This window comes from Mirounga leonina, unplaced genomic scaffold, assembly GCF_011800145.1.
Source record: "Mirounga leonina isolate KUSES-001 unplaced genomic scaffold, KU_Mleo_1.0 Mir_98, whole genome shotgun sequence".
In the NCBI taxonomy this organism is placed as follows: domain Eukaryota; kingdom Metazoa; phylum Chordata; class Mammalia; order Carnivora; family Phocidae; genus Mirounga; species Mirounga leonina.
In genome coordinates this window covers 7275319-7289666 of record NW_023270921.1, presented here as the reverse complement: position 1 = coordinate 7289666, position 14348 = coordinate 7275319, and the positions used below count along the sequence as shown (strand labels likewise).

General features: G+C 46.0%; 1 long non-coding RNA gene across 1 annotated transcript in view; it reads right to left on the bottom strand.

The window, feature by feature from the left end:
• The window catches only part of LOC118006630, a 154421-nt gene that overhangs the window by 70238 nt on the left and 69835 nt on the right, over positions 1–14348 (bottom strand). Inside the window, exon 5 of the long non-coding RNA XR_004678144.1 lies at positions 2456–2545. This is a non-coding gene — a long non-coding RNA (uncharacterized LOC118006630). The remainder of the gene's footprint in view (positions 1–2455; positions 2546–14348) is intronic.

Genomic DNA, 14348 nt, shown 5'->3' with positions numbered 1-14348 from the left:
AACAAACGAAGGAAAAGGAAGAAGGTAGAAGACCAGAAGGGGAGAGAAGTGTAGGCAGGAAGACGCAAATGCTAAGGAGGAATGATGAAAGGGCGAGGAAACCAGAGGAGAAAGAAAAGAGGTATTTCCCAAATCAGTTGGACTCGGCCGTCTTGTTGAAAGAGAAGAAAGGATTCTCCTATCAAGAATTACAGCAATAAAAGCTTTATCCTCAGGCAGTCAGCTCCAAGCCTCCCCCTGGTGGGGGCCATGGCTGGGGGTGGTGGGGGCCAGGGCCGTCTGAAGAACAGGGGCCAGAAGCAGCCCTGGGAGGCGGGTGGGGGCAGCCTGGTTCTCCCTGTCTAGGAAGGAGGGCAGCCCCTCCTCCTCTGGGCCTGATAATGGACAACGATGATTAGCATATTCCCAGGTCTGAGGGATGTCCTGGGGAAACTAGAGGATGTGCCCAAGGGGGCTACAGCTGTAACATTAGCACATTGTGCCTGCAAGGATGCAATCCTGGGAGCCACCCAACAGAGAAAATCCCAGGCCAGCAAGAGATCTTCCAAGGTCACCTTCTCCAACCTCCTGCCTGTAAGCATCCCTTCGCTAATAGTCCTGTGCCAAGGGGTTAGTACAGGGTGACACTCAGTCCTGTTCTCCAGTTTTCAGAGTTGTCTGAGCCGTCCCAGGCCTTGAGGCCCTTGAAGACAAAGACAGTAACTCTGACCAGTGGACTACTACCCCCTTAATGCATAGGGCGCAGTGCTGGGCACACAGTGGGCTCTCCAATAATTGATCAGTAGGTGAAATGGTTCTCTTCTCTGTCCCCCAGGAATATCTCTTCTGTTGCTTAACATTTCAGTCTAAACGTCCTTCCTTTTGTTTCTTCCACTGCCGCTGTTTCAAAGGCCAACCTGCCATTTGCCTGAGAGGACAGAACCTGGTAGATACGGGCCTCTGTGGAGGGGAGGGAGAATACCCACTCTGCGGGTGACACCCCCAAATCGGACTTGACCCCCGGGAAGATGTGAATAGACAGCAGCACTATATAAGTGAGAGCCTCAGGTGCAAAGGAAAAGACCATAGATAGTTGTTCGCTTCACATACCGTGAGCAACTTCTGTACGCCAGGTTCTTGGCTAAGCAATTGATCGGAATTTTTTATCCTTCCCAACAATCCTAAAATTAGAATTAAGTATTCCTAGCTTACAGAAGAAGAAACTGAGGCTCAGAAATGTTAAGCAACTCTCAAGGCCCTTAAGTAAGGGGGAAAGTCACAGTTCCAGTCCACTCTTCCGCTGATTCATCCTTACAGCACGTTGCTCAGGGTTCAGCCTAATCTGTGAACACTTCTGGCAACAAGAAACCTGCCACCTCCTGATGCTGCCCCTTCCATTAGGGGGCAGCCGTCCTGGTCAACACGGTCTTTCCTCCCATGTATGAGGCAGCCGCCTCCCTCTCTGAAAGTCCCCTCCACCTTCCCTGGCCGCCTGGCACAAGTCAGTGGGCTGTAAAAGGTACCTCAGCTACGGAATCAGAAAAATCTGGTTCTGTTCTTACCTACCACCTACCAGCCATGGCACATTCAACCAAGGCACTTCTGCCATCTTCTGCCATCTGTACCTTGGTCTCTTCATCTCTGCGAGAGGAACAAAACTATATTCCTCATCTAGTGTTTGGGAGAGGATAAAATAAATAATACTGCACAGGGCTGAACTCAGTGCCTGGCAAACAGTAAATATTCAAGAACATTATTTTACGGAGTCCCTCTTCCCCACCGACACCCGACAGAGATTTGCAAAAAATGATCTCTCTGCCTGAATCTTCTCTGAGCCAAACACCCACGGAGTCTTTAATTATTCCTTACAGGTCAATTTCAAGTTTGTTTACCAGCCCAGTTGTTCCTTTCTGGACCTGCTCCAACCTGTTAATGTCCCTCCTAAAATGCAGGGCCTACAGTGGAATATAATAAATTAGCCCAGATTTGAAGCGCAGCCCACATCCCTTCTTTCCTGCCATACCTGCCTCTCTTAGTCTTTATATTCTTCTGGAGTTCTTCAGAATTATTAGGTGTAAGCCAGACTGGCATAAAACTTTAGTGAAGAATGTTTGAATCTCACAAAAACTTTAATTTTTATTTGTAATAATAGTGAACACACCGAGTGGTTCCTCTGTGTCTGGTACCACATCAGCATCTGACACGCATTTTCTGCTTCAACCCCGACAGTCCCAGGAGCACATCATTGCCCTCCTTTTTCTGATAAGGAAATAGATTTGAAGAGGCTAAGTGACTTGCCCAAGATCACTCAGCTGTGTGACAGATGTGAGCCCACTATGCCATCCTCCCTCTCAAAGCAAGCACGTATGGGCTGCTTATTATATCTAAGTACTTTCAGGGATAAAAAATTGGATATGATACAGGCAGAAGACATAGGCAGGGGCAATTTAATATAAAAGAAAGAAATGTCTGGCACCTGCAACATTGGACTTCTGAATACACTGTCCCAAAGATCTCTCCTTCTCCCCTCCAGCACATGCCAATTGACTACAGCTTCCTGGGCAATCTGAGGGAAGGGAGAAAAAGGAAAAAGATAAAAGTGGTCATCTCTCTTCTTTTAACTTTCACTCTCCCACCATGTCCTGCAACCCTTGCCCCGAGCAGACTCCACCTTATAAAGAATTTTCAATGAGGAGCCTGCTGGTCCTGGGGTTGGGGGAGATGGGAGCTCCTTCACACTGGTGTAGTTTTTCTGCCTTAGAGCTAGTCATACTCTTTGACTCAGCAATTTTGCTTCTAGGACATGAACAGAGGTTTGTGACCAAGGGAGGTTTTCACAGCATCATTTATAATAGCTAAAAACTGAAAATAATACCAATGCCCATCGGTAGAGGGATAGCTAAGTGAAAGCTAATACAGCCACCCACTGGCATAGGCAGTCATTTATAATCGTGTTTCTGAAGGTTTAATAACGAGAGAAAAACGCTCATTTAGAATCTTCAGTAAAAAAAAAAAAAAAAAAGGCAGGAAACAAAACCGATTATAATCTACAGAGGAAAAAAGAAAACCCAGAAGAAATTTACTAATATGCTAACAGTAGGTATCTAGATAATGGGATTTCCAGGTGGGTTTTAGTTTTGTCTTTGAACCTCGTTTTATTTTTCCAATGTGCATTTATTGTTTTAACCATCAGAGGAAAATGTTATTTTTTAAAAGGGCTGAAAGAATCTGGTCTGAGGGCAGCCAGCCAGCTTGTGAAGAACAATTTTTGCCACTGGACAGTTTCCATCTGTGCAGCACCAATTACTACTCTGTTACCATCAGATCATCTTAATCCTATTGATTGAAATGCCAAGTAATGCTATTAATTTACTACTTAACAGATAAATTACTAGGAGCATAGGAGAAGGATCCCCCAGAGTACTCCTTTAGGTGTGACACTGCGTGGTCCTCAAACATTCAAGCACAAAGCCCAAAGAAGCTTCTAGAAGTCCATCTATTTATCCCTCATCAAAGAGCCTAGATCAACCAATTCTCTCTGAATCAATAAAAATTGTATTGGATATTTATGATGTGCCAGGTACCAAAACAAGTATTCAAAAGAATTACTTGACTCTTTACAACAACCCTATGAGAAGCAACCACTATTAACCCCATTTTACAGATACAGAAACAAAGAGAGGATAAGTGGTGTGTCCAAGGCCACACAGCTAATAAATGGCAGAGCCTGAGTTTGATGGCAGAATCCATGGAGCCCACCCCTGTTCCAGTCCGGAAGGGAGTTCTTATTTGGGTAGCACCTTATGCTTTCTTCAACATGGTTTCAAATAGTCATTTATAAGTTAGGACAGAAGGTATCTACACTCTAAGGATGAGGAAACTGATTCTTAAATATGATGAAGGGCTGGCTCAAGGTCACACAAGAAAGGAACAAGCAGAAGTTAAACCGGGGATTTCTGACTCCGCACCTGTAGCCTGCCCCATTTCCTGGCTGCTTCTCTTTGCCTCTGACACCTGCAGCAAGATGCAGGAGGCAATGGAATTTGGCCTCCTGGGTGGTCCCCCTATTAGTTACAAAGAGGTGACGCTGCTGGAGGATCCCACAGGGTAGAAAGGAAAGAAACCCCAGAAGGAAAAGAAAGACGCAGCAGTGACCCTGCATTCCTTCTGCCATTAGCCCTCCTTCATCCTCAAACCAGGAAGGGGCACCTTGTCGTTCCCTCATCGTCCATCTATCTTCCTTTTGTCTCATTGGGTCCCACGGGTTTCACTGACACATCTCCTGAATTCTCCTCAGTCAGTGCTTCCTAGAGAAGCTTATACTAAACCACAGAGGAACAGAAACTTAACACAATGCATATTCCAGCTGAGTGAACTGTTTGAGCACATGTGAACAGCTGTTCCAAAACTTACATCAAAATTCCACCTCAGTTAGAGTCGTGTACCAATTCTGCCATCAGAGCACCTTGATTAGGTCATTTAAGCTCTCCAAGCCTTGGTGTCCTCATCTGAAAAATGGAGGAGAAACTGGTACCAACTTCATAGAGTTGCTGGATGGATTAGAAAGCATGTATGGAAAAGTTCTTGGCTCTGTACGTGGCACCTAGAAAGTGTTGAAGCATTGATGGCGATCGCTATCACTGTTAGCTAACCTCTGAGTCCGTTTCCTTCTCTATAAGATGGAGATGATCATCCCTACTGATTTTGTAAAACCGTAATACAGCAGGTGTTCAATAAATGTCTTTTTTTTTTTTAATGCACAAGATGACCAGGTCCCATAATTCCATGACTCCTCTTCCTTCGTCTTCCCAAGACTTTGGAACCTGCTGAGTGAGACAAAGAAGTTCCACCCCACTGAGCAGAGCTGTATCTCTCAGTCTTAGAGGATTCAGGGGAATGAACAAGGTTTATTTAGAGAAGTATTAGAGCCCTGGAGCTTCCGAAAACTGTGTTTACATACAAATACCCACTTCAACTAAACCCTCTCAACTCACAGTTAAGTGTTCTCTTTCTGAAGACCAGTCACTCAGTTGATTAAAGGCAGCTTCACTTTTGAATCCAAGTTGCTCTTTCTACAATTTAAGGTCATTCTTCCTCTGAGCCCAGGAAGGATTGCTTATTTTCTCAACATCCTCCTTTGAAATCAGTCTCCTGGATGCTTGAGGGCCACACACATCCAAGCTCCATTCATGAAAACCTCTGTTTTCTCTGGGATAAATAGCCCCTTTTTGTTAATGCATTTCCTATGGCTTCATTGCAACATGGCTTACTTTCCACTACAGGCTTGAGCTGGTATCGACTGGGGAGGGAAAAATGATATGTCTTTTTCTAATAGGCCCAGATATTCAAGCACTTACGTGTCTTCACGTAGGCCTTCCTCTTTTAGTTTGGGAGTTCACACAAAGTAAGGGCTAAGGCATATTCACTACTGATACAATTAAGAGAGAAGTTTATCAGGTCAGGTCTACCTGGAAAAGTTATTTGACCTCTGTGAACCTCAGTTTCCTCATCAGTAAAATGGAAATAATGACCCCCAACCCATAGGATTATATTAAGGACTAAATATCGAAAATAAAGCACTTAGTGTAATGCCTGGTACTTTATAACTACTCAACATGGGCCAGCTGTTATTATTATATTATTCATATTTTGCTCAATCACCTGGTACAATCTCTGGCTTATAGTAGGCACTACGTAAATAGTTTGGGATAAATAAGTAAACCAATGAAGTAATAAATTAATGGTAACTCAAAAGAGATGATGATGACCTCAAAGTGCCTAGAGAATGAAAAAGGCTGACTGCCCTGTGAAGGGAAAGAGCTTGTTTCCACAGCATCTGTAAAAGCATGGGGCCTTTGGCCATTCAAACGACACCTGCAGTTGGTAAAGGCCGGTGTATTTTAAAGATGAGTGAACTGAGATGGAAAAAATTAAATGAAAGTCAAGCTAATGCCAGAGAAATTCTGAGAAGCAATTTAATGAAAGCCAAGAAGGGATCGCCCATCCCCTTCCCGTCTTTTGTGAATGGCCAAATTGTCAGGATGCCCCAGACCACAACTGGAGATCCTGGTCATGTTATGGCTCTGCCATCCGAGACCCTGAGCAGGTCTCTCAACCTTCCAGTGGAACCTCCAAGTCACCACCTGTACACGGGGATGCTGTCATGGGCATGGGACAAGGAGCAAATGCAGCGACCGATTTGGAAGTGCCACATACATGGAAAGCATTATTTGTATGAGAGTGATCATCATACTGTTCTCAACCCACACTCTCCGATTCTCAGAGTTCCAGGAATTCCCACCGGTAGTTCCAAGAGTCATGCAAACATTTTATCATGAACCACAGTGGCTCCTCAGAGGAACTTTGCAATCATTATCACTTGGAAGAGTCAACAGAGTGTAGCAGTTAATAGCGTGGGCTTTAGAGGCCAGCTGACTGGTGGCGGTGCCCCTTATAAGCTATACAACCTTGACTACACTTCTGAAAATGCAAGCGTCAGCTTCCTCATCTGTAAAATGGAGGTAATGATGTCATCTTCATAGGATTGTTGAGAAGATCAAATACAGTGACACATGTAAAGTACCCAGCACACGGTAAGTGCTAAGTGATTGGGAGCTATCCCTACCTTGAGCTAATACCATGTCTTTATCTGTTTTTATCCTATTATTATTTCTCCTCAATATTTACGCTCCCAGGCCTTGGCAACCTCAAATGACCAATCTCTGCTGATCAGTGCAATTTTTCTTCCCGAAACTTTTTGTCCAGAAGCCCTGAGCTCCATTCTCTGCAAAGACATACTTTTCCAGTGAGATTTATCTGATTAAAAAGAAAACTGCATTGAAGGTAATGAGAGCCATTTGCTCTCCTGTCCAGCTCATGGGATGCATGCTGATTACGCAGGGCCTGCTAATAAGAGCTTTGACTCTGGCAGAGCAAACCCCATAGGCCTGTTCTTTAGCACTCAAGTCTCTGAAGGATCCCCCAGGATTCCTCACACTGTAACTCATTGCAGAATGACACGATGGTCAGAGGCACGGGAAAATTTCCCCAAATGAGACATTTGGGGGCTGTCAGTGAGATGGTTGTTGTTGAATCATAATTAGGGACCTAAGTGGGGAGAAATGTGAGGTGTATGCACAGACATGGGTTTGGCCTAGGCCACTGGCCTGAATCAACCCATGGGAGGGTTGTGGATGCTCCCAAAAGAAAAAGATGGCTTCTCCTATCTTCCTGTCTTGGATTTTCCCAGAGGACACCAAGTTTTTTCCCCTGGGACTGACTAAAGGTATCAGGGCCAGGACTGGGCACTTTTTTACTCCAGTCAGATCACATCACTGAGGCCCAGTACCTGCACAGCTACATTCTGCTTCCCCCGGAATGCCAAGTGCTCATCACCCATTTAACAACTATCTGTTGAGCCCTGACCATGGGCCAGGCTCTATGCATCATGGAAGGAGCCTGGAAGGAAACATGCAAACACCATTCTAGCAGGGTCTTGCCTACATAACCCCTCAATTGCCCCAGGCCCGAGGAAAAGGAAGGCTACAGAGTGGAAGGTTGAGCTTGAACCAGAAAACACCAAGGGCTGCTGTGATTCCAGCCTTGAAACCGACACAGGGAGTGAGGAGAGACGTCAGGCAAATCCAGCATGGCGTGTCACCACTAGATCACCACACAAGTTTGAAGCCTTAATTGTCTTACTTTAAAATGGGACACACATCCTACTGCTCGGGCTGTTGGCAGGATAAAATGAGATAAAATATGTAATGCTGTCTCTTGTCACCAAACAAGAAAAATAAAAACACAGCTTTTTGGAAATGAAATGAGAGGCTGCGGGGAGTATAGACTCCCTCTCCTAGAGGAGATTACCTACAGGATTTGATGACCTACAGGAAATTCTACCCTCAATGGACTGGGTTTGAGGCTCTGTGATGCTATAGCAGGGCCAGGACTAGGGTGAGACAAGTGAGGCACCCAGAACACCATATTTAAAGAGGGGCTCACTCTCAGGCCCCTGTAAGGGCACACACAACCCTGAGAGTGAGTGCCTCCCTCAATTTCCCAAGGAGCCTCCTCCCCTCCTCCCTGCTGCCAGCCTGCTTTGTGGAGAGACAGAAAATAAAGCAGAAGAGTTCACAGATGGGAGGTTATCCAGAGGAACAGACCAGAAGCAATGATAAGGTATATGAAAGCTCCCTAGAGATTCCCACTTCCCTAGGGGCAGGGGAAGAACCTGATGGGGTCTCAAGGTTCCTTCCAGCTCCAAGGATCCAAGATTTTATCTTTCCCACACAAGAGAATCGTATTCAAATACATGTGCTTTCTGACACAGATAAGGTTTTCTTATAGGGAGCAGATATAGCTGGGGGAGGTGGGCCAGGAAGGGAGAAAGAGGTGTTGTCCCGTAAGTCCCTGGGGAGAAGTGGGCTCCGAGCATGCCAAATGTGACATTCTGCTCCCAGGGGTGCTTAGCAGAACATGAAGTGAGAGTAATAAGATGTCAGGCCCTCCCTGGCCAGCCTAAGCCCCTTACTGCGATCAAATCAAATTGGAATTGCACAGCTGGCCATGAAAAGCCAGATGTTGACCTAAGGATGCAACCCAGGCCAAGCTGAGGGTGACCAGCAGGGCCCACACTGCATAGCAACCCCCAGGTTCCCGGATGTCAGAGCCAGGGTCCAGGAAACTGGTCAAGTCCAGAAGGCCAGAGAATGCTGGTCGCACCTCTTCCCAGGAGCCTAGGACATGGAGCCCTCCTCAGCACCTCTCCCCTTTCCTTTCCCCAAGACAGCCCATAGGCAGAAGAAAGAAAGCTTTCCCCCCGCAAAATGCACAACATGGACAATGGCAAATGTTGGTTCTCTCTGAAAGTGCAGAGGCTAAAATTAATAAAACTCAGAAAAATTCTCTGATTCATGTCCCCACCTTCCCCTAAACACTGCCTTCCTGCTCTGAAGCACCATAGCAATCCAATTATGCCACCTGAGCTGGGTGGCAACCTCCGATAATTGTTTATGTACCTGATCTGTTCTGTCTGCTCAACTATAAACAACAAGAGGGCAAAGGCCACTCATCAACAAATGATTATTGATTGCTAGCACATGCCAAGCACCGAACGATACAGACACAAACTCTGCCCACATGGGGGGCTTCTTCTGTAGGCAATGACATGTTCATCTGCATCTCCCCGATAGCGCCTTATACGTATAGTGGGTGCTTAATAAATCAGAAAGATCAGAGGATTTCACAGCAAGGGGGCCTGCAAAATTGAGACAAACTAGCACTCCACAGTCTAGTCCCTCAACAGACTGATGATCCATCCTCCTACCTTCCCTGCTGGGTCAAGTCCCAGAACCGCTCTCTGAGCAGCCACCACCAGCTGAATGGAGCGGGCACACAACACAAAACAGTTCATTGTGCCTGATCTAATGCCAATCTGCCATGCCACAGATGAAGAAGCTGAGGGCCACCTATGAGAAAGAATTAGCCCGAGACCACACAGGAACTTACAGAGGCACTACAACTACACCCTTGTTCCCCAGCTCCCACCTTAATGTGTTTTCCTCTGTTCCACAGCGACCTTCAAAATTGTGTCATAGTGAATACCCATGGACGCACAGAGCAGACTTTCAAACAACCTTTGACTAGTTGACCAGGTGCTTTCTGCACAGAATAATACCCTCTCATTGGATCACCTCCCTGCCAAGACAGAGGGGAGAGATATTCTGGCCCAAGTCAGAGGACAAGTTGCCTGGAAACCAAGTTGGACACCCCCCACTTGGAGCTGTTTTTGGAGGGCCCATTCCCCAAGCTTGGCCAGACCACAATTCAGTATAACCAGAAACGGCTGAGAAATCAGGATGGCTTCTTTTTAGTGCAAAGGGATTAGGGAGGGGTAATCGTCCCTTAACTTTTAGACCCACCATAAGGACACAGACCAGGGGGGCCAATCCCTACTGCTCCCAACCTCACAGACTCAATGCTTCATCCTCACCTCTTGTCACTGTTCTCTCTCCACCCCGCCCTCCCTCACACACGCTAAACTTCTTTTAGTTCTCCAAGCCCTCTCTCACCTCTAGACTGAACACGTGCTGTTCCTTCTACTCAAAGCACTCCTCCTCCCCTATTTCTTCCAGGCCAACCCCACACCCCACCTTCAAGCTCTATTGTAAAAATCGCCTTCTCCGCAAAGCCTCTTGGAAAGTCCCCACCCTCACCTAAGTGCAGTCGAGTGCCCATCCCTTGTGCTCACTGAGCCCCTAGATAATAGCACTGGCGGCACCCAGGCACCTTCACATTCACGTTCTCCTCTCCCCGCTCCACCTCCCTTCCCCTTCTCAGCCTGCACCTGCAGCTTCTCCTCCAGCCCTGCACACCTCTCCCTAGGTTACCCTCTGCCTGTTAGTCTCTCTTCTGCCCCTCACCTTGTTCTTTCTCCCCATTTCCCACCCTGGACCTCCCGACTTGTCTACCCATGTTGAACCAAGGAGATGGAACCTGTCGGGGGAACCCCCTCTGCTAACCTAGAATGTGGTGCCATGCAGGGTATAACTGAAAACTGTTTCTCCCCAGTATTGTTGCCAACCCCAGCTCATTTGAAATTCGGATTGACAGCTCCATATTGATTCCCTATTTCCAATTGATGTTGCAACAGGAGAACGAGAATCTGAGCATTGATCTGGCCTTTTTTCCAACAAATCCCTGAAAAATGAGTTGTTCCATTGGAGAGAAATCTCGAGACTGGATTGGGAAAAACCAAGTCACAAACATGTTCACATTCCTTCAAAAGATTCCAGACAAATTTAGATGCCAAGACCAGATGCGTGAAAAAGAAAAAAAGAGGGAATATTACAGACTAATAAAATGATAGTTTAGGGCCAGAAGGACTCTTAGAGATTATACTAAACCCTTTATTTTATAGCTTAGAAAACTGCAAGCCACAAAGGATGACTGTGAAAGCCACAAAAGTGACTCTCTGAAGATCACACAACCCCCACTTCACTGTGTCCCCCTGCCTCCATCCCCCCACCCCTGGCTTGAAAACCCACTCCTGGATCTTTCCATGGTCTCTTTCATTAGGAGTCAAAACTGAGTCTTTTAACTACCAAAGTCTCCCTGTGTGACACATCTCCTGACTTAAAGGTGACAGGGAGTTGAATACTCTGTCCAGTCACTGCAGCTTTGGCCATAAAGCCTTCCCAGCGAGGGATAGACCACTTGGTCCCAGAAGACCTCCCTGTCTTTCTGAAATTACTATTAATCAAATCTGTCTCAACCGAGTCTGATCCACTCTATTACATCGCAGTAATCCCTGAAACAATCTGCATCATTTCCAAATACTTTCATAGGGTCAGCAAATCCTAACAATCCAATGTCTCATTTCTCAAATTCATCCCCAGTTTCTCTGTTCAGTAGCTCACAGTTGATAAGCAAAGGTTCAAGTTCACCAGAGGTAGTGGTTCTAAATGTGCAACAAGACCTCCTTGATGCGTATTTACTCTGCACAAAAGCACAGAGCACAGATTTACTACAGGGGGCCCTTGAACTAATTCTGTGCAAAATGTGCTTTCTAAATATAGACAGAAATGTACAATGATTGTCAAGTGGAGGGGCATGGCTAGTTTGACATTCAAATGGAGGCTTTGTATGTGAAAAAGAATGAGGGAAACTTTGGTCTAGGGCAGTAAGAGATGGGGGATGACTGGAGGTGGTTCACACGCAATACCAATGAATTATGATTGAGATCTTTCTCTTTCAAGTTCTCATTCTCTCGAGAAGAAGGTCTCAGTCAGGTGTTAATGTGTCTCCAACCTTTTCACAATACTTGCTGGTCTTCCCCTGGGACTCCAGGCAGGCCTTGGGTTCGAATGTTGGTAATCAACAGCGAGTAACTAGAATTGTAGACTTCTCTTTTTCTTTCGTTTTCACTGCTTTCCCTAGCGGGGTTATGTCTATCACAGCACTGCTTTTTCATTTGCAAGTCATGAAATATCAAGTTGGGTGTTTAAAGAGTTAAGTTTGAAGGAAGTGAGGCAATTTAAGGAAATATTGTAGCTGATGAGAAGAGGTAGTGCAGAACAGGGCCGAAAATGTGAAAGTGACCCCCAAAAAACCAACTGGTATGGGATACCAGTTGGGACTAGCGAATCTCAGAATTTCAAAGGTTTTCGCTATGAATCACTTGAGGAAACAGGTCATGGGGCGACCCACAACTCTTTCTTCTCCATGTTTCAGTGTGGTGAGTGCAGTTGCATGCATCAGAATTGCGGAGTCAGACTCCTGCTCTGATGTTCCCGGACGTCACAGAATATCACAAGCTTCCAAAACAAATAGTAATAATAGCAGCAACGTTATGGATACACTTCACAATTTACAAGGCTTTCCCATACATTGTAGCTTTTGGATGAAGCAAAGCTTAAAAATTTGAGTTCTAGGGCGCCTGGGTGGCTCAGTTGGTTAAGCGACTGCCTTCGGCTCAGGTCATGATCCTGGAGTCCCAGGATCAAGTCCCACATCGGGCTCCCTGCTCGGCAGGGAGTCTGCTTCTCCCTCTGACCCTCCCCACTCTCATGTGCTCTCTCTCATTCTCTCTCTCTCAAATAAATAAATAAAATCTTAAAAAAAAAAAATGTGAGTTCTAAACCCTTCTGTCGTTAAAGTGCTGTGTGACCTGAGGGCAGTTACTTAACCTCTCAGAGTCTCCGTGCCCTCAATTCAGCTCCCCATGCCAGCGCTTGTAGTGGGTCAGTGGCCAGGTAACCAGACCACAAATGCTGCAGACACGAGAGCTAGGGGGACCAGAGGACTCCTCAGCTTGGGGGAGGAGTCCGGGATTAAATGGCACATTTGGCTAATAGCCAATGGTAGGGGACACTTTGGGGCACATTCATTCTCTCCCCGTTCGGCATAATAGGATCAGGCTTATGAAAGAGGCCTAAGGGCCAAGAGATGGCTGGTTCTCTTGGAGCTGCTGGGAGGGAGTACTGTGTTCCCAAGTCTTATTGTCTGAGAGGAGGGACTGGGGAGAGAACAGGAGCTTATGAAAGCTTCATAACCGCCACTCCTAGAAAGGTTCTAGAAGTGAATGATAGCAGCAGAAAAGTCATAAATCCCCCATTGCAGGCCTGTGGTCCCTTTTGCTCACGCCAGAGCCACAGAGCAGCCAAGAGTCTGGTGCTGAATGGGGAAAAGGCTGGGACTGCAGTACTAACTGTGGGCCATGGAAGGTATCCGGCATGACTTTCCAGCCATGTAGGGCCAACGGTGCAGCCGAAAGCAGCAGTGAGAGCAAAAGATGCCCGCAGACGGGCTCCGAACTGCTTCAAGCACGCACACACGCACGCGCACACACACACACGTACACACACGTACACACACACAGAGCAAGGCAAGAGCAAGACAATATATTGAGTGCCCATTATGTACCAAAAACTGTCCTAGGTGTTTTTTAGCTGTGCTACCACGGTTACTGCTTGTGTAAAACTAATTTGACCTATGGGGCAACTCAAGTTCAGAGAGGTTGAGTAACTTCCCCAAGGTCACACAGCTTATAAATAAGTGAGACAGGATAGGGGCGGGGTGGCTCAGTTGGTTAAGCAGCTGCCTTCGGCTCAGGTCATGATCCCAGGGTCCTGGGATCGAGCCCAGTATTGGGCTCCCTGCTCAGCGGGGAGCCTGCTTGTGTTCCCTTTCTTGCTGTGTCTCTGTCAAATAAATAAATAAAATCTTTAAAAAAAAAATATAAGTGAGACAGGATAAATTCCAGTCATCTGTTCTTTTCACTCTTTTTGCGCTAGCCTATATTATATCTCACAGTACGTTTCGGAAATACATACATGCAATGCACATACCACATACATACATCCACACAAGCCTTCAACACATTCACACCCTATACCCCACATGTACATCCATCCCACATGTACACACACAAATGCTGTACTTAACACTTTCACACGAACATAGGTATTCACGTTTGCACATACGTATCTATGTAACACAATCCACCACACAACCACAAATACCCCATCGCATCCCAGTCCCCACACACATCCATACACATCCACCCACTTGAACACATCACATCTAGAAACCTGCCCACATCACACCCACTCACAAACATCCAGACTCACACACACAAAAAAACAGTAAAATGCATTTGTCCCTCATCCTATCAATCAAAATGAGCTCTTAAGTGTATGGATAAGGGATCTTCAGGTTACATAACATGAGTGTCTAAATAATCCTGAAATACCTTCTGGAATTGCACAGGAATACCAGATTGCTTTCAGTATTCTTTTTACTGGAAATAATAGTGTAATTACTTTAAAATTGTTAATCCATACATGAATATTTATGAATACCCTACT